We start from the raw sequence: 18,992 nt of genomic DNA, 5'->3' as shown, positions 1-18,992 counted from the left end.
AAACACAGATTTTTATGTGAAACCTTCTGAATTGTATTTTAGAATTCAATAAAACAAAACAAATGTTTGTGCAGGTCAAACAAAGCTAAAGTCAAAGCCCACATTCCTGAGTGGTCATGAGATCTAAGATCAAGGGCAACAACTTTAATTCCCAATGATGACAGAGGATGCAGAGAGCTGAAGCCACTTGAGCAAAGACACTCAGCTAATTAGCGGCAGAGCTGCGCCTTTCTAGGCCTGAGCATCCTCCCTTTCACTTACGACTTGTGATCTCTGTGAGACTGGCTGAATCTGATCAGACTGGTTTAAACAACAGGTTGGAAGCCATTTAGAAGCTGCCTTCAGTTGATCTGATCCTTGGATGTCAAGCTGTATTTACAAAAAACCTCACAACGAGAGGTATGATTTTCTGTTCTTTTCATTCTGTTCTCCTTCATATTATGGAAGGAGTTCAGGGTAAAGCCAAGTGCCTAAAATACGATGGTACCACGGCATGGCCAGATGTGAAGACTGGGAAGGAGGGGTGTGGGCAGAGGCGAGATTGGGTCCCACTGGATCCATCTGCTCGTTCCAGTTTCTGCTAAAAGCCTGCTCTGTTTATATAAGAGGTAGCATTGTGTGATGGTTAAGTGCATGGGATGTGTTTAAATATTGACTCAACTGCTTACTGTGATTTAAACCCTCCAAGTCCCATGTGTGAAATAGTGATAACGACAGTACCTGGATCATAGAATGGCACTGAGGTTTAAATGAATCAGTGAATAGAAAATGTTTAGAATGGTACCTAGACAAAGTAGGAACTCAGTAAATGGTTTCTACGATTTGTAACAAGTACCAACATTTTACCGAATGCCTGCTATATGCTAATTTGCTTACATTTATTATCTGTAATCATAACTGTAAGCTTGTTTTATAGTATTATCTTCATTTTAATAATAAGAAAACCATGACAGTGGGAGAGCCAGTTTTTTGGCTCATGTCACCCTAGGATGAGTGGAGTGTTTTGGTCATAGGTCTACTTGGCCTAGCTCTTTTCTTAACTTACTTCTCTAATGCCTTTGCAGTGTTCCATTGCACATACTACTCAGATCTTTAAAGAGAGAGAGATAATCAGCTCTGTTCAAACGGCAAATACTTAATAAGTCAAAAGCCAAAGCAAAGGAGTCTCAAAGCAAACAATCAAAAACACTGCAGTGCTTTGGTAACTTTCTGCCTTATGTAAAAATGTGTTGTTCTAGAATGGGAGGGGTGCCACACGACTGTGAATAAGGCATGAGAACACATGCTCCATTTTCCATCTGTGTCAACCCTCATTCTTACCCTGTAAAATGCTATGGCTCTTAATAGATTATTTCCTTACTATCGATAAAGCAATTTCTATGGACGTAGCTTTTACAAATTGAAGCATGTATGGAAGGTCAACACCGGGAAAATAAGACCCGGAAGATATTTTCTAAAAGTCATTGCTTTTACAGAATAGAATAAGACATAAATGTTTATTTATTAAAGTGTATGAAGCATTAATATGAAACATCTTACATAGAATATTATCGAGTGAAGAAAAGGAAGGAAGTAAGGAATAAAAGAAATGAGCAGTTACTGACTGCTGACATGAGCCAGATCCTATACCAGGTATTGTTATAGCATTTACTGAGTGAAAAACAACCAAACCAGGGACAAAATACATGTGCAAAATATATGTGCAGCCGAACTCAATTTTTCAGGGGCAGATATTTCAGTTTAAACCTTAACTCTTACTGAGAAGTAATTCCTTACCCTGACTATACATAATGCTTAATTTTTTTGGCCAAAATTTTAAAAATTAGTTTTAGCCAAACAAGGGCAAGGAAGGAGGGTTTTTTTCCCGATCAAAATCAGTTCTGGGAAAATATAAACTATGGGAAACATATAGATGCAAATTTTGTCTGCTTTTGGATGAACTTAACATTATCCTAAGAGTTAATGATATCTATGCTCAGTAATAATATAGAAAACAGGAATGTATTGTGCAAGATTAAAAATAAAAGCCACTTTCTTTAGTCTGATTTCTAAAGCACAAATTCATTGCTTTAAGTTAGAGCATGACTTTCCAGAATATAAAATGCATCCACATTCAAACATTGGTTTTAGAATACAAAACAATATTTCAAAGTCAAATAGAAATGAATTTGTTCATTATCTACTCTTTTGGATAATTGCCATTATTGCTATTTCTCCTTGGGCAGATAATTGAAAATTGACTATACAAATTGCTGTTGTTTTTCTGGGAAAATAGCCTCGACTCAAAAATTTGTCACCCACATTTTAATCTAAGTTATAATTTTACCAGGTTGAAAAATTATAGCTACTCTAGTACATTTTTTCTATTATACCTCATTAATATCTTTTCTTCTTTTTAAATTCATGTAGCAAAAAGGAATTGTGCCAATGCCATTTATTCCAAGTAGTCCATTCATTTTGTTTTGCCTCTACACTAGCTACCTATGAAGCATTTTAGTGAAAGAATAGGCCAAATAAGAGTAAAATATCTGGACATGAGATTTAGTTTTCCCAGTATTACTATAGCCCCCTTTATGGCAACAAAGGAATTTGCAATGTGAATCTCTAATGTCAACATTGGGCCACATTTGATTCTGGTCTGTGTGTGGTCTGTCTGCAATCAAGGACTTGAATAAAGACCGACAGAACACAACAGAAAGCACCACTAAGTTGCCCATTTATTAGCTTATCAAGATAAATTCTGTGATTCCTGAGGAAACCAGTTAGAGGTAATAGTTGATCTGCTTCGCTAATGAACTTCGAAGAGAGAACAGTTTTCATTCTCTAAGTTTCAATGATAATGAGTTGAATTTACCATTTCTCTTCTTACAGATAGAGTCCCTGGGAAACAGACTTTGAGACTCTGAGACCCCTGGGCTGGAAGCTGGTCAGAACATGTTCTCAGGAGCAACATCTCTTCAGGGATGAGAGGAGACAGAGGAAGGGGAGGAAGAGATTGAACCATGATGCAGTCACGGCAGAGGCTTAAGCCGAGCTTGGCTGCACAGGTCCACTGGGTACTGGGTCCCATTCACATGGACTTGGGTGGGGATGGCTTTTCACCTCTCTTCTTAACTGCATGGTCAATGACTTCATGTTGAAATTGGGGAGGCATGTGTGTGAGCTATTTACAATACAGTAATGGGCTAATACTGGAAATCAAAACTTCTATCACTCCCTACTCACAAGTCTTAAACCTCCAGACAACTGGTTTACCAGCCAACCACCAGTTAAGAAAGACTGATTTGCACATCTCTTTGCTCAAATGCATGTGATAAATTCTTAATCCCACATGGTGCTACACCGAGGGACTGATATACTATACTCCTAGGTTTTGGATTGCAGAAACTTCTCCAGGCTAGCTCTCTGTTCTACACAGAGGATTATTCAGTCCCAGGATTTCTTGCCCTGCTGTGTTGTCAGTGATCTTTCTTACTGCCTTTTTGAAAGAGGCAACCAGCTCCTGTGGAAATAGAAACATCCTTATGAGCTACAAGGTGGTATGATATGACTGCCAAGGCCCAAGCGAGAGTTATTAAAGGAGTAAGTTCTGGCAATGGTCAAAGAACATCCTGGATATAAAACTCAGAAAAAAGCCAGCTGAAATGATTTTATTTCTAAGTACTGCCATGTCTTTAGTTGTAAACATGGCTATTGCTACCAGGAAAGTACAGTGATAATTACTGCCCCATGTCTTTGTTCAATGAAGTCATAAAATATTTCTAGAGCTAGTTTAGCATGTATACCCTAAGGTGGGAGAAGATTTTAAATATATTAATCAAGTCACACAAAGATTTTGGATTAAAATCATTCCAGTTTGCTTTTTCTTATTTATAATGATTTTTTTTTCCATTTTTATTTTCACTTTTTTAAAAAAATTTCCCCAATACATTATTATTTTTTTGTCCACTGTATAGCATGGTGACCCAGTTACACATACATGTATACATTCTTTTTCTAACATTATTATGCTCCATCATAAGTGACTAGGCATAGTTCCCAGTGCTACACAGCAGGACCTCATTGCTATAGCTGGTTTACAGTGTCCTGTCAATTTTCTACTACACAGCAAGATGACCCAGTCACACATATAAGTATACATTCTTTTTTTTATCACATTCCAGTTTTTTAAAAACTTAATGCCAAAAATGAACAATCCAATTTCTGTCTGAAACACCATTTTTTTTCTCTCCTGAAACTCAGAGAGTTGGTATGAGAGAGTTCTCCATTATCTGGGGTAGCAGAAAAAATTAGAGGGACCACTCTGAACAAAGCTTCACATCTATACAGTTCTTTCTTCTTTTGAGTCCTTCATTTCATAGAGAAAGACCATAAGGGGAGACTTGATATTTGACAGAGACAGATGATACAGAAACTCTTCTTAGCTTTGCCCCTTATATCCTGCACACCCACTAAATCCTGGAAATGCAGCACTTGCAGAAACACCACTTAGGCATCCAAGCTTGGGGGAGAAAAACAGTAGCCATCACATGGAGAAGAACTTGTCATGATTTCAGTCATGGGGCTAGAATTAGGAAACTCAGAAAAGTGCAGATGATTCTGAAATTCAGTGATTGAAAGGTGACTCAGTATTGATGGCATCTATTCTATCACTGCTCACATTTCTGTAGCAGGCATCAAAGCAGAGAGGAAGTGAGGTTTCCAACAAATGTCTTTTCATGACCTAAAATCATGGGGCACATACCCTGTCTTATACATCACAAATTAGCACAGGGCCTGGCACAAGGTAGGGGCTTAGTGACTCTCAACACCATGCTCTTAGGAGAATTGATCAAAGATATCTTGGGCCTCATTTGGATTCTCTAATCAGCTACTTAATTCCTTCCCTATAATATCCATTGTTTCATTCAGAAAAACTATGTTAAATATTTTCTATATTGTGATATTCTAGAAGAAGTTGAAAATATAGAGGAACACATATCTTTCTTGAGATAGATGAAATTCAGACAATAAAATATAGTAATGAGATTCTAAACCACAGAGGAGAAACCCCAAACTGGATCTGTGCGTGTGTATCTTGTGTGACCAAATGAATTTTTCTCTTCAATGAGATGTTCAAAATATAATTAAGAGTAATAACTTCAATTCACTGACATGCAGAACAGACTGTGGTTGCTAAGGGGGAGTGGGAGGGAGTGGGATGGACTGGGAGTCTGGGGTTAGTAGATGCAAACTATTACATTTAGAATGGATAAGCAATGAGGTCCTACTGCATAGCACAGGGACTATGTTGGATTGCTTTGGACAGGCCATGATGGAAGATAATATAAAAAAGGAATGTATATATATGTATGACTGGGTCATTTTGCTATTCAGCAGAAATTGGCACAACATTGTAGGTCAACTATACTTTAATAAAAAATAAAAAAGAGTAATAACTCCACTTGTTCTGACTAAAAAATATGAATGCAACTAATGTTCTATTAAACAAACAGGGAATATTGTGAGGTGGAAGGAATGTGCTGTGGAGCTAGAGCCTTACAAATAATCTGGCCTATTTTTCCTGATTTTAAGCTGGAGTGTATCTGAGCTAGTCTTTCAACCATTCAAAACTATTTTTATTTTTCTCTTAAGTGCAATTCACATACTAATCCCTAGGGATTTAAAGAACAGTATAGAAAATTCAGTTGGCTTTGCAAATATCTGATATGTTATGACCCTTTTAAATGTTTGACATAATTTCATGATATTTATCAAGAATACAAATGTTCTAATTTATGTCTATCTATGAAGTTTTAGCTTGCATAAATGAGCTGCTTTACAAATGATTTCCACATAGAACATACATTTGCCTTTACAACAAATCAAAACAGAACAATGGGGTAGATTTTTGTTTTTGTTTGTTTTTTTAGCTACAGATTTAGGTCTCTGCCTTTATAGATGGCAGAAGCTGGTTCTGAAAATTAAGACCATTATAGGGCATATGTGCAAAGGAATTTTGCAAAGCTTGCATTTTGGTTGTGTCAACTATTGCCTTAGCTGGACTTTTCAGGTCATGCAGACCATACAGTGTTATAGTAAATCATTCCATATAAGCTCATGGAATTTGAACATGTCTTCTGATTTTGACACAGACTCTCTATAGCTAGTTAGCAACGATGAGACTTGAGTGTGACCCATCTGTAGGCAACTGCATCACTTTTTTTTTCTTTTCTCTATAGGCATTTTATTCTAGATCAGTGTTTTTAGAAATAGACATGGCATCTGCCACTAGAGATAATAAGTGAGATAATAGGCCAGCACCTGTGCAAATATATCATCACCATTAAAGAAGAGCAAAACAAACCCCACAGCTTAAAGTGCACACCCTACAGATGGTTGAAGGAGCAACAGCAGCCCTTTAATTCAAACAGTAGCATCTTGATCTGACATGTACCTGTAGAATGATCCTCCTCCTTACTTAAGTGGTTCTGCATCGTACCAGGTACATATGGTACAGATGCTCTTGGCCATACTGACCAGAGAGAGGCATGACAGAGAGCCTGCAGCAGCTCCTGCAGAAGGTGGGAGGTTGGGACGTGAGTACTTGCAGAGAAGCCCACTTTGCCCTTATGGATCATACTGAATGGGGAGCTCTATATTCCAAAATCAGTACAACTTGTTGAAATTATGGCACGGTAAGCAATAGGTCCAGTTTGGGAACAAGTACATCTTTTCCACTGAAATAGAAAGCTTCACCCTATGTTTTCACCCTAGGTTTTTATTAAGAGATACTTAGATGTGAAAAGAAAATGCACATCTGATACTTCCAAACTGGGAACCTTTTCCTCTGTAGACCTTCCAAAGGAATGGGGAGTTAAACCTGACCCTGTGAAAGTGTTTTCCATGCCTTGGCTAAGTTGAGAAAGAAATTGGTTTAGAAATGTCTTGAGTAAATAGGGAAACAGAACTCATGTTAAAAAAAAAAAATCACAAGTCCTTTCATTTACAAAGATAGGTGAAGCCTGTAGACTAATGATCTCATAGAAGGTCTAAATCTGAACATAAGACACACAAGAAATAGGTTCATAAGAAGCAGCTTTGTAACTGAGCAGGACCCTATGAGGACTTCCTGGGACAGACCTCTCTCCAATATTCTCTCTGAAGTACCTAGATAGAGTATCTGATATACATCTCCTGAGTTGCTTTATAGATGCTAAAACTCCCACCAAATGGAGTAGTTAACTCCATTAACTACTTGATGACCATGAGTGCATAGCCCCCAGATCCATTGCTGTCTCAGGATTAATAACGTTAGCGCCGGTGACATTGCCCTGTCACCATCAACCCATATGAACTGTGCATGAGCTGATCACAAACCCTGGCGATGCCCCTCCCTCACCTTGTCTTTAAAATACTTTGACGAGGAGCTCCCATTGTGGCGCATTAGAAGCAAATCTGACTAATATCCATGAGGATGTGGGTTCAAGCCCTGGCCTCACTCAGTGGGTCAGGGGTCCAGCTGTGAACTGTGGTGTAGGCCCCAGATGGGGCTCAGATCCCATGTTGCTGTGCTGTGGTGTAGGCTGGCAGCTACCCTAGCCTGGGAACTTCCTGATGCCGCATGTGCGGCCCTAAAAAGCAAACAAAACAAAACAAAAACAAACTTCGCTGAAACTAATTGAGGAGTTTAAGCATTTTGATCACTAGCTCTCCCAGACTCCTTGTAGGGTGCTTGCAATAAATGCTGAACTTTCCTTTGTTAACAACCCAGTGTCAGTAGATTGGCTTTACGGTGCATTGGTGAGCAAGCCCAAGTTTGGTTTGGTAACAGCTTATAGTTTTTTACTGCAATTATGCTGCATGCATACAATTTTATACCTGCTATTCTAGTACTTTAACACTATTATTTTTCAAGTTTTTAAAAATCTAGACTCTCCTGCTCACTAAGGGTCCTGGAAGCCACTTACACTCCTTTGACAACAATATCACTTGGTCTGCTTGCCATTCTCTGTGGCCTTGAACTTCTCTGATGTTTAGACAGCCCACCCTAACATTGAGAATAGGGTGAGTGAGATACATCCTCATGTTTTCTTTTTGTGTTATTATTTTTGCCTGATTTCTTCCCAGGAGGAAGCTATACATTTTAACCGAGATATGAGGAAAAGAAACATTTTTTTCTCCCAAGATAACAATCAACGACCTTGGGCAATATTTGCAGAGTTTTCTGGAATTCCATTAAAAATTATCTGATAAACTGCCTTTGGTTCACTGTGTTGTTTTCTTTGTGGGGGGCAAGAAGTGGGATCTACTAGGCTTAGCAAGCTTAGCTGGACATTACTTAAACTTCAGGCAATAAACAAAGATGTGCCCTGTAATGCACAGATGGCTGGAATGATCAATTTTAGAGTTGAAAGTTACATTAAGAATTACCTGGTTCTGCCTATATTCATTAACCTTGGTGCAACAGGAGCCCCAAAGATACAGTACCTTATGTAGTCCATCTGTTCCCACTACTAAAACCTTCTTGGTCCAGCTCCTAAAAACCAATAAGTTCACTTTTCTCATTGAGTGAAAAATTAAAAAAAAAATTGAGAAAAGTTACATATCAGGAACACTTTGTATATACTCCTTGTAATACATTTTCCCCTGGGTAAAAATGGTAATAAATACAAAAGGACCTGTGAAAGATGCTTCCATTAAAGTAAAACACAACTCTTTCATGGGGCTAAATGCATATCTAGAACTGTTTACTACTCATGGAATTGTGATACACATGATGGAGTGAGAGTGTAAATGGGTCATGCAGAGTATATTTTATTTTTTAAAAATATATTCCTCGAGGGAAGTTTTTGATAAATGACTGAATGTTATTTCATCCCTGAGGCCTTTGCTCAGGAAGGCAATGAAACCAAATATGCAGAGTAAAACCATCTCTTCAAGGTCAAAGAGATGGGCAAACTGCTGCCAGACCCCACCCCTGGCCTCTACCTCCAACACCTGGACCAGGCCCTGCCAAAGCCATAGACACCAACCCTTTACTCCTCTTCAAGACCTAGAAGGAGGCAGATATTTGGAATCACGCAGAATTAAACAATTTTTCAAAACTGATAGAGCTAAGCCTTCTGTGAAATCTCCAGAATGGGAGACGACACCACATATGTCCGCACTATACCACCACCACAGCAACAGTTTTTATTTTTGTAAAGCAATTATCAACTTATGCATAAATGATTACAGTATTTGAGATCCAAGATCCTTGGAAAAATCTGATGTTGCAATCAAAACATAATTGAGCTATTTTGGAATAGAAAGTCTATTTGCTCTTCAGAACATATAAATATCTAGAAATTAAACAATGACCCATTTAGAACAGAATTGCCTCACTGCAATTTTTTAAGGATACATTTTAAGAGAATGTCCCTGCTTGATGAAAAGTTTCTATAGTATAATATTGACATTTCCCAACCTGGGATGTGTGTGTGTGTGTGTCTGTGTGTGTGTGTTGGGGGGTGGGTGGATGTGGTCAGCAGTGATGAATTAATTCCCTCAAGTGATCTGATCTGAAAATCCATCTGCAGTCACTTGCAGCCTAAATAAATAATATCTTGTACATGTAGGTACCATTATTTTTTCAAATGTGTACAGATGTTCTCGTGCCAAGAAAAATGCTCAGTCATTTTGAAGTGTTATCTACAATCTATTTCATCGTAGATTTTTGTTATTACTGTTTTTCAATTACATGGATTATAAAAACCTAGCAATTACCTACGGGCACCCACAATTATTTTAAATGTTAAGAAGTTCTTCTTCTTGGAGTAGCTGTGCTGTGATAATGTTTCTCAAGACCTACCTATAAAATAGTTGTAATAGGAACTTACTAGAAATATATAATGTAATGGTGATATGAGAGACCTAATGGATTTTCAATTATGAATGAGTCACATTATAAGAATCATAGGCCATGTGGTTAAATTAAGTCTAAATGTTTAGGACTAGCCCCAAAATAAAACAGAAAACAATGAACAGACAGCGAGTGGACTTGTGTGAGCAGCCAGTGCAAAGGCCTTCTTTCTATTCTCTATGCATCTATATTGTCTGAATTGTTCACAAGCATGAATTCAAACATTCCTTTTATAGTTTTAAAAATAATTAAAAGGAAAGCAACCACACAAAATGAAATTTACAGTCTCTTGGGGGCCCAGTGAAGTGCTGACTTCCTTTCCTGCACCCCCATTCCCTCTTACTGCTTGCACTGGGAAGCTGAACAATTGCTTCTCACTCCTTATAACTTTGGAGGATGCTCCCAACTTGATAGTCATTTTCACCACATGCTGCACCCTGGGCTGCTCACTTCCCATGAAGTCTGAGCTCCCAGCAAGTACTGCAGAGCAAGCTTCATATCAACATGTCCACGTGTTTGGGGGCTAGAGGACTGTGGCATATTCCCACCCAACTGTGTTTTGTTGTGTAGATGCCTATGGGTGCAGACAGAAAGAATGATTCTTGCCTCTTGCCACCAGACATGTGTTGGCACACCCCAGGGAGCATATATGAAATCCTACTCTGTCTGACACCAGCAAGAGATTACAGCTGACTTATTCATGGTGACTTCTTCCCACAATAACTCTAGGAGGGCTGATAGTCGGTGTTAGGGATACACATGGATCATGTGATGTTTAATGACTTTAGATTCCAAAAGCTGTAACAAATTCCAGGCACACTTGCTAATATGGTAAGTTAATCTAAAATACTTTAAATCCCCCCAAAATACCACCATACTAAATTTCCCCAAGTTAAGTAATGTCATGTTGTATTATGGCATGACACTCAGGTAGCTCACTGTAGCAAATAAAAATATTTATATCCTTTAGGGACATGTCATGGAAAGCAGATGCACTGTATTTTTTTCTAAGGAATTTAGTACAATTTTAGTAATGCATATGTGAAGTGGATAAAACATTACAAATAAAAGATTTTGGCTTTTATTTTATACATAAACTAGACCTATAAATTTTAAGTATAATACAGGGGAAGTGAATTATTTAAATCTAAGGTTTACATTTCACTTCTGTCTGTCATATCTACAGAGACTTTCCTTATTCATTCAAGAGGAAGACAAACAAGATGGGCTGATTTTCCTGGTTGATGGAATTTTTCATTATATATCACACATATATAAAAAACTGGCTGTTTTAACTACTACATATAGTATATATGTTATACACACATTATATGCTAATAAGACAAATACATATGTATTAATATATATACACACTTTTTATTACTTTACTGTTTCTAATTCTCTCCTTCCTTCTCTCCACACACAAAACACATGCATACACACACATTCAGAATGTTTCTATATAATCTAGCCCAGCATGTATAGACAAAGAATATCACCTGCCATTTCAGTGAACAAAGGGTATTGAGGTCATCTAGCCTTCAGCCACTTCAACCACTGCTGATGGTACACCCCCAGGGGAACTCAGAATGGAGATAAAAATGATATTGGCCCTGGGTAATTAAGGTGCATATCAAAGGAGTAACTTCATTAAGCTCAGACTCTTGCATCTCCTCACATATAGAAAAGCACTAAATTCATTAACTTGAAATGTCTGATTTCTCTTTAATTAGTAGTACTCTTTTGATGTTCGACTACCTTTTTTTTGTTGTTGTTGCTGTTGGCAAAAATTCCTATATAGCTTAGCTTCTCCCTAACCTCTTTAGAACAGCCCTCCAGAAACTTGTGAGGCTGTATCCCAGGCTATAGTTTTCAGTAAGGTGCTCAAATAAAGCATAGTTCTCAAGTTTTAGGTTGCGCATTTTTTTTTTTCAAACGACATATGCACTGTCAAGTAGCCAGGGCGTCAACTCATTACTCATATGTTTGATTGGCTACTTCACCTTTTTTCACCTTTCACCCTGATAGATTTTTGTCACATGGAAAAAACCCTCAATGAACATATTTAGTGAATGGCACTTTTGAAATAGTTTTTCATGTATGGTTTCTAAATTCAGGTCCAGAGCATGCCTCCTTTCTGCAAATGCTTTCTCCAGACGCCACCTCTCAAAGCTAAGTGAGCTGAACTCCTAGGTTAGGACATAAAAGCTGTGCATCTAAGCTCTTTATGGTCTGGGGGAACTCATCAAAGTCAGGTCTCCTTCACAGAATCACCCATTCCTAGGCGTGAGATGAGGATCAACAGACTCTTTCCTTTTGGTACCCCAACAGAAACTTCTCTTTTGTGAGGATAAAAAGATAAAGCTTCAATAGAATGTAAGGCCAAGTTGTTTCCAGAGGGCTTTTCAATACTAAGCAATAATTCCAAAGTCTTTTTTTTTTGTCATTTCTTGGGCCACTCCTGCGGCATATGGAGGTTCCCAGGGTAGGGGTCGAATCGGAGCTGTAGCCACCGGCCTACGCCAGAGCCACAGCAACGCAGGATCCGAGCCGCATCTGCAACCTACACCACAGCTCACAGCAATGCCGGATCCTTAACCCACTGAGCAAGGCCAGGGATCGAACCCGCAACCTCATGGTTCCTAGTAGGATTCGTTAACCACTGCGCCACGATGGCAACTACCCAAAAGTCTTAAAGACCTATGATTAGGTAGGGAAGCCAAGTTGCTGATAATGCTTTTAGTGTATTTGCTACTTTCATTTTAGTTTGGAACTTGTATTTATGTGTCTTTATGTTTTGTTTTGATTTTGCTCTGTTGAGGAGGAGGAGGACTTAGGGGAGGGTGGTGAATAGGGTGGGTGATAATGAGTCATGGGGGGATGATGCAAGAGGCCGTTTTTCCTTTCTAAACATCTAATTTAATGGTAAGAAAAGACTCCAGAGGTTGTTTGATCATGGGAATAAATAATCTCGAGTCCCAAATTTTAGAAGGCATCACACAGGATGCTCAGTGTGGACTGTCCTGGGAGCTGATTATATGCTCCATGTATTTCTTTCTGGGCTTCCTGTCTCAATGATTTGACATCTATAAAATAAAATACTGGGAAAAAAAAATTCAGCAGGGTGGAAAGAGAGCTAATGATGAAATGCTATCATTCCCTCAACATGACCTTTTTCTATTCATTCAATAAATGTCTAATGAGAAAAGATTTGTATGGGGCACTATTCTAGACACTTGGAAATACATCAGTGCACGAAGCAGAAAAATCACTGCTCTGGGGAAGCTTACGTTCTGGGGGAAGAAACTATATGCACACACACCTTGTGTATATACATACTGCATTAACAGCACTTTCATTGAAGTCAGACAGAAATTTTATTAAAACTAAGAACCTTTGTCTGCAGGTCTTGTACACACTTCAGATTTCATAAAGTAATTAAATTGCCCTTTAACATTCGCTTTAAACTTTCTCCCTCAATTCTTAATGAGATTACAGTCTCTTCACAGTTTGATAAAAGCAGGCACCAGGCACAAGGGATAAAACCGTGAAGAGCCATTTAGACTGTTCTAGAAAGCGTGACTTCTCAAACCTTAAAATCAAGTTTAATGATTTTGATGGAAATAATTTTTTAAACTCTCTATGTTTGCTGGACAGTAAGTTACAACAAATCTTCTCAATATATTATGCTATTTTTCTTGGTTTCTGAAAATGATGGTCTGTTTTGGAGAGGTGATTTTGATATATTTCATCAACAGCAAGACAAATGCTTAGATGTTCCATTCACATAGGAAATTGTTATAGAATCAAGAGCCTACATCGAGTGCCATATTAAGGAAATGATAGCTATGGCAACATAAATGAGAATGTATTCATTGAAATCAAAGGATTGGAAACCCACTTGAAATATTTCTTCACACCAGATAAAAACTCATTTGACATTCAAAAATATTTACTGAAGTCCTACTATGGGTCAGATATTATAATATATACTGGGAATTACTAAATCATAGGTGATACTCAAGAAGCCAACAGCAAATAGGGGAGTCAGAAATACAAACTAAATATAACTCAGTGTTATAATGATGGCATATTTAAGGTTATGTAAAAAAAAATGCTAAGGCCTCTCCTGTAATCCATGGCCTCTCAAAAATATTCCTGCAGTCTCCCTCATCAACCTTACTCACTAGAGAAAAAGGTTTATTTTTACTAATTTCCACTTAATATATCTGAAACGATCCACCAGTTTCATTTCTGTTTTACTCTGTTCTCAGAGGAAAAATTTAAAATATCTGATTGCAATTTCTTTTTAAAACCCTTCATGTGTTTTAAAGTCAGAAAATTATTAGATCAAAATAAAAATATTTTAAGTTACATTTGCTTAAATACCATCCCTTTCCAGCAAAGATTTTAGGAGCATAAGGTAGAAAATATAATCATAAGGCAAATAAAAAAGAAATAGAAATATACCCAAGTTATAAGCAATCAGTTAAATTAATCATAAGCGTTATTGTCACTAATAGCTGGAGGGTTTGCACTTGAGCTTCCTGACAGCCAGTGCAAAGATGAGAATATGACAAATTAGTTACATAATTAAAAAAAAAGTGAAGGGATAATCATGTGAGTTTTTAAGGGAAGATCAAGTTATTTTGACTAAGTCTAGAATAGCTTTTTCACAAGAGAAAGAAGATTAGATTACATAATGGCCACTATCCAAATGATGAAGCATATTTCATACAACCAGTTGTTAAATCAAGTCCAATAAAATCCAAGGACAAATATTAAAGCAAATTTAGTGAAGGCAGTTCCAGAAGGAAGCAGATCATTATGATATAAACACATGGCTCAGGATATGAATATATGGATAGATCAATTGCCCTCCATTTTCCCTCAAAGCACTCTTTCATCTGGCATCAGAAATAGCTGCATCGTTGACAATGCAAGGTTAATTCTTAGGAAAAAACCTTGGAGAGCTGGTTCCATAACGCTGCCTGATGGTAGATAGATGGGCCTAAAAGCTTTGAAATTTAAATCAACCAGTGGTAGAATTGTAAGTTTACCATGAAAGATGAGAAAACAAACCAGCATGGATCTTTGCTTGAACAGGATATGGAAGACATTCCATCTTAACATAGAAATGAGCTAACAGAATCAGGATTCTCCAGAGATACAGCACTGGACTGAGTCTAAGACTTGAATAAGTATCCCACATATTAACAGAGAACAGAGACAAAATGGTTTTGGGGAGAATTATTTTTGAGACACATATTATAAAATAACAAATTACTTTCATTAATTCAGGCAGATATCAGGGCAATTCAGCCACAAAAGCAATGATGACTGTAAGCATGACAAAAAGAAAGCAACCCACTTGTAAAAAAAGGGCTCTTCAGAGGCCTTTTTCCTTTTAATTAAAATTTTCAAAAGGGAGCATTTGTGTCATATGGTCCTAGAATATTCCTCCCCTTAGGCTTCTGTTCTGCAACCATATAATATCGAATTGTTTCTTCATTTCTTTATCATTTTTCATCTCTTTTAATTCTCTTAACCATTATATATGCTACAGAGGTTCTTGGGAAAATTCAAATTATAGTTTTCCAGTAGAATTTTAATCTAAACACTCGAAAAGCTAAGGAAAGCTGAGTTTGATGGCGCAAACCCAGCTGTGCTGTTACAGTGTGGACTGAGCCTGCTTGGTTACCAGGTAACCTCTCCCACTTCCTCCATTTATTTGTTCTTGTTCGGAAACCCATTGTTTGCAATCAGAAAGCAAGTTCTTGAGGCGCTGATGTTTATTTTACATCAATCCATATATAATTTCAAAGATGGAAAAGGAAAGCTGCTTTTTCTTTCTCTTGGTGTTGGTAACTGGAGCTCTACATAGCTGTTTACCTTCCATCTTCCATGGAGGCCATGAGATTAAAGCAAGGTGAGGAACAGCACAGACTTTGACTTTGTCGAACTGGGTGGCTAGGATGAAAGTCAACAGTTTATCACATTAGTGCGCTCCCTCGTAAACTTTTTAAAAAGCAGGAAATAAAAAAGGATGTGTTCAACAAACAGCAGGTTAGAAAAACAGTGACAATGAAGTTGACCTTTCTGTTACATCAAAGGAGGCTTATTAAGAGCCTTATGGATAAATTTCAAGGTTGAGGGAAATAACTGCTACACAGCAAAACTTTTTTTTTTTTTTTCTGTTAGCTTATTTAGAGAAGGCCCAAAAATCTTAAACTATCATTTAAATTGGGTGCCTGCTAAATGAGGGAATTTTCAACATCTAGTTTCTTTATCAAATGCTCTGGTTAATGTTACAAAAACTATAACAAAGGAGCTGGCACTCCAGCGAGGGTTTTTAATGCAATGGTGACAGCAACAGAAAAAAATTTTATCCTTTACTTTATTGACTAAGGCAATGTTTTCCAACGTGTGTGTTTCTTTATTAAAAACACCAAATTCAACCAGACTTATCTGAGTAAGACATACATTCATTAGGCTCACTGTAAGGTTTTAGTGTATTCAGTGATAACAGAGCTGAAAATAATTGAGTCAGAGGAGTGTTAAACACAGGAGAACAAATTTATATTTCAAGAAACATTAGAAGTATTTCTCGGCAGTTAGAGACAGGCTTCCAGAATATGAGAAGGACTCAGAGGACAGGCGCTTTCAGTAGAAAAAACTGCAGAATATACCCATGGAGGCACCATATTCCTACTGAAATATCTGGTGTAGGAGTATCTTCAAAACTCCTCTTTTTGGGAAAAATCACATTTGAAAAATGGACTGATTTTGAAGTAAACCATGAATCAGTTGAGAGGTAAAGTCTCAGGCTGACTTCCTCACTATGCCGTGTAGGATGGGAGTGAAGGAATTGTGCTTAAAAGAGGAAGTGAGTTTTTAGAGAGAGAGAGACAGTCTGTAGCCTGTAAATCCTAACATTTGAAAAAACAAACAAACAAACAAACAAACAAACAAGCAAATGAATATCCATCATTCATATGTTTGTTAACTAGATGCCATGCAGGTCAAACATCAGGTTGGGAGTTGAATTTTTCATTTCTAAAAATAAAAAAAAGATGGAAGATGTCTGCTTTATCTGCAGCATCTCCAAAACACCAACCAAATGGGTTTTTTATACTGGGAAGATTTCACTTACCACCTTACTTTTATAGTTTGTCTCTCCTCTACATGCCTTGCCTCCAAGATTGGAACTAGACAGGAAGAAAAGACAAACTAATCACCTCCCCTGCAGCAGACAAGCTTAGTTCCTACCTGGTTCCTATTCTTTTCTCACTCTTCCTGAGTAACAGGATTTTGTTCCCATCAGTACCCTTCTCATACTCCAGGAAAGCTAGACCCCAGTCCCAACTGAGTCATTGATCTAAGATGGTCCATGGTGGCTTCACATCCTCTGTCAGTGATTGGATTATGCAGGTTTCTTTGACTCAATTCTGGCTCTGAGGCTAGAAAGGAGATCTGCAGAAGGCTTCCTTCACTCTGGGAAAGGATCCATCCTCCCTTTTGTGCTGCCACATGCTGATGCGTCCTCAAGCAATGCCTGCCTGGAACCCTGAGTGAGTGCTCCATGGTGCCTGTGATGGGGGGTGGGAGTGGAAAGATGGAAGGAATAGGAACCCGGGTTCCAATGGACCTGGTTGAATTGAATAATCCCGGGCTTATCTGACTTCCACACCTGTGATTATAAGAAATATTAAATTCTCTGAAAGCACCTTAACTGATCAATTTCTAGTCTCCTCAACCACATAAGTGAGTACACAGCTTCCACTTCTTTGTTATCATCCTCCAACTCTCTCTCTCTCTCTCTCTCCTGTCCTCCTCTCTTGGTTTTGTTCCTAAAAGTCTTTCTTGGGGGCTCTTACAATAATTTCTCTTTGATCTCTCTTTCTATAGCACTGGTCTCTGGATACATCTGGCAGACTGCGGCCAACCTGCTCTTTTTAGAAGAGAAACTAAATTACATTATTCTTTCATTTAAACTTTTTAATGTGTCTCTCTGTTGGGAATGGTGAATAGAAGTCCAAACTATTTTCAGGTTTATAAGGTGTTCTATAATCTGGTTCTTGCCAAGTGTTATATTATGAAATATTCTTTATTAGGCTTTGTTGAACTGGCTCCTATTCATTCTTCAAGCAAGTCCACCCTGCAGTATTGCTGACCCATTCTGGTCAATGGATCACTCCCTCTTCATGTCACCTCAGTATCTCATAGGTAATTTTATCAATACTTTTCTTACAATATTTTTTGTGTTTGATTGTAAGTCTGCCTTCTTTGATAAACCACAAACCCCTTGAAGTCAGGGGTCATGCCTTATTTATTTTGGAATCTCTTATGCTCCATCCAGTGATTTCCTCACACTAGGTGCATAATGAGTATATTGTGCTGGTTTCTAGAGGGAGGTCTACAGTGCAAAAGTGAGACATTTTAACTCAAGAGAGATTAACTTTCAGTTATCTCACATCTTTTCTGACTTCCACACCTTTACCTTGAACTAATAATGCCTATGTCATGATATGAAGGAGACCAGTGCTGTGTAAGAACCAGGAACCCATCAAAGAGTAACCTGCTGTTTTTTTGCTTTTTTTTTTTTTTGGTTGGCATTTCTTTTGGAAAATCATTCAGGACCTATTGATAAATGGCCTCTCAGAAGTCAAACACTACATTAAATAATGATCAAAAGTGTGATTTGTCAACAGATCAATCCATAAAGAAGTAGTAATTATCTGTGCAAGATCCAATGACCCAAAAGTCAAAACAATGTAATTTTTATCCCTATTTACAAGGAGAAAGTACAATTTTAGTTAAGGGCGTATCATAATGTTTATAGGAATATGACAGCCTTGGTCCATGCTTACTTTATGTAGAGATAATTTATGGCTTTCTCCACAAAATGAACGAAATGGATTCATTATATGACTCTCTGGGCACATGTGCTCTCTATTAAAGACTCGATCAAATGATTATATTGACAGCAGAGTCAAGTGAGGGAATAACATTCTGTAGCAAAAATTCCTAGTGATCATCCTTCAGAGTCTATCCAGGTAGACTCAGTTCAGGCAGAAAGGAGTATGCTGAAGCTGGATTTTGGATTACA

Source organism: Phacochoerus africanus, chromosome 3 (genome assembly GCF_016906955.1).
Source record: "Phacochoerus africanus isolate WHEZ1 chromosome 3, ROS_Pafr_v1, whole genome shotgun sequence".
NCBI lineage: Eukaryota > Metazoa > Chordata > Mammalia > Artiodactyla > Suidae > Phacochoerus > Phacochoerus africanus.
The sequence above is the reverse complement of the archived record's forward strand: the minus strand, read 5'-3'. Positions refer to the sequence as shown.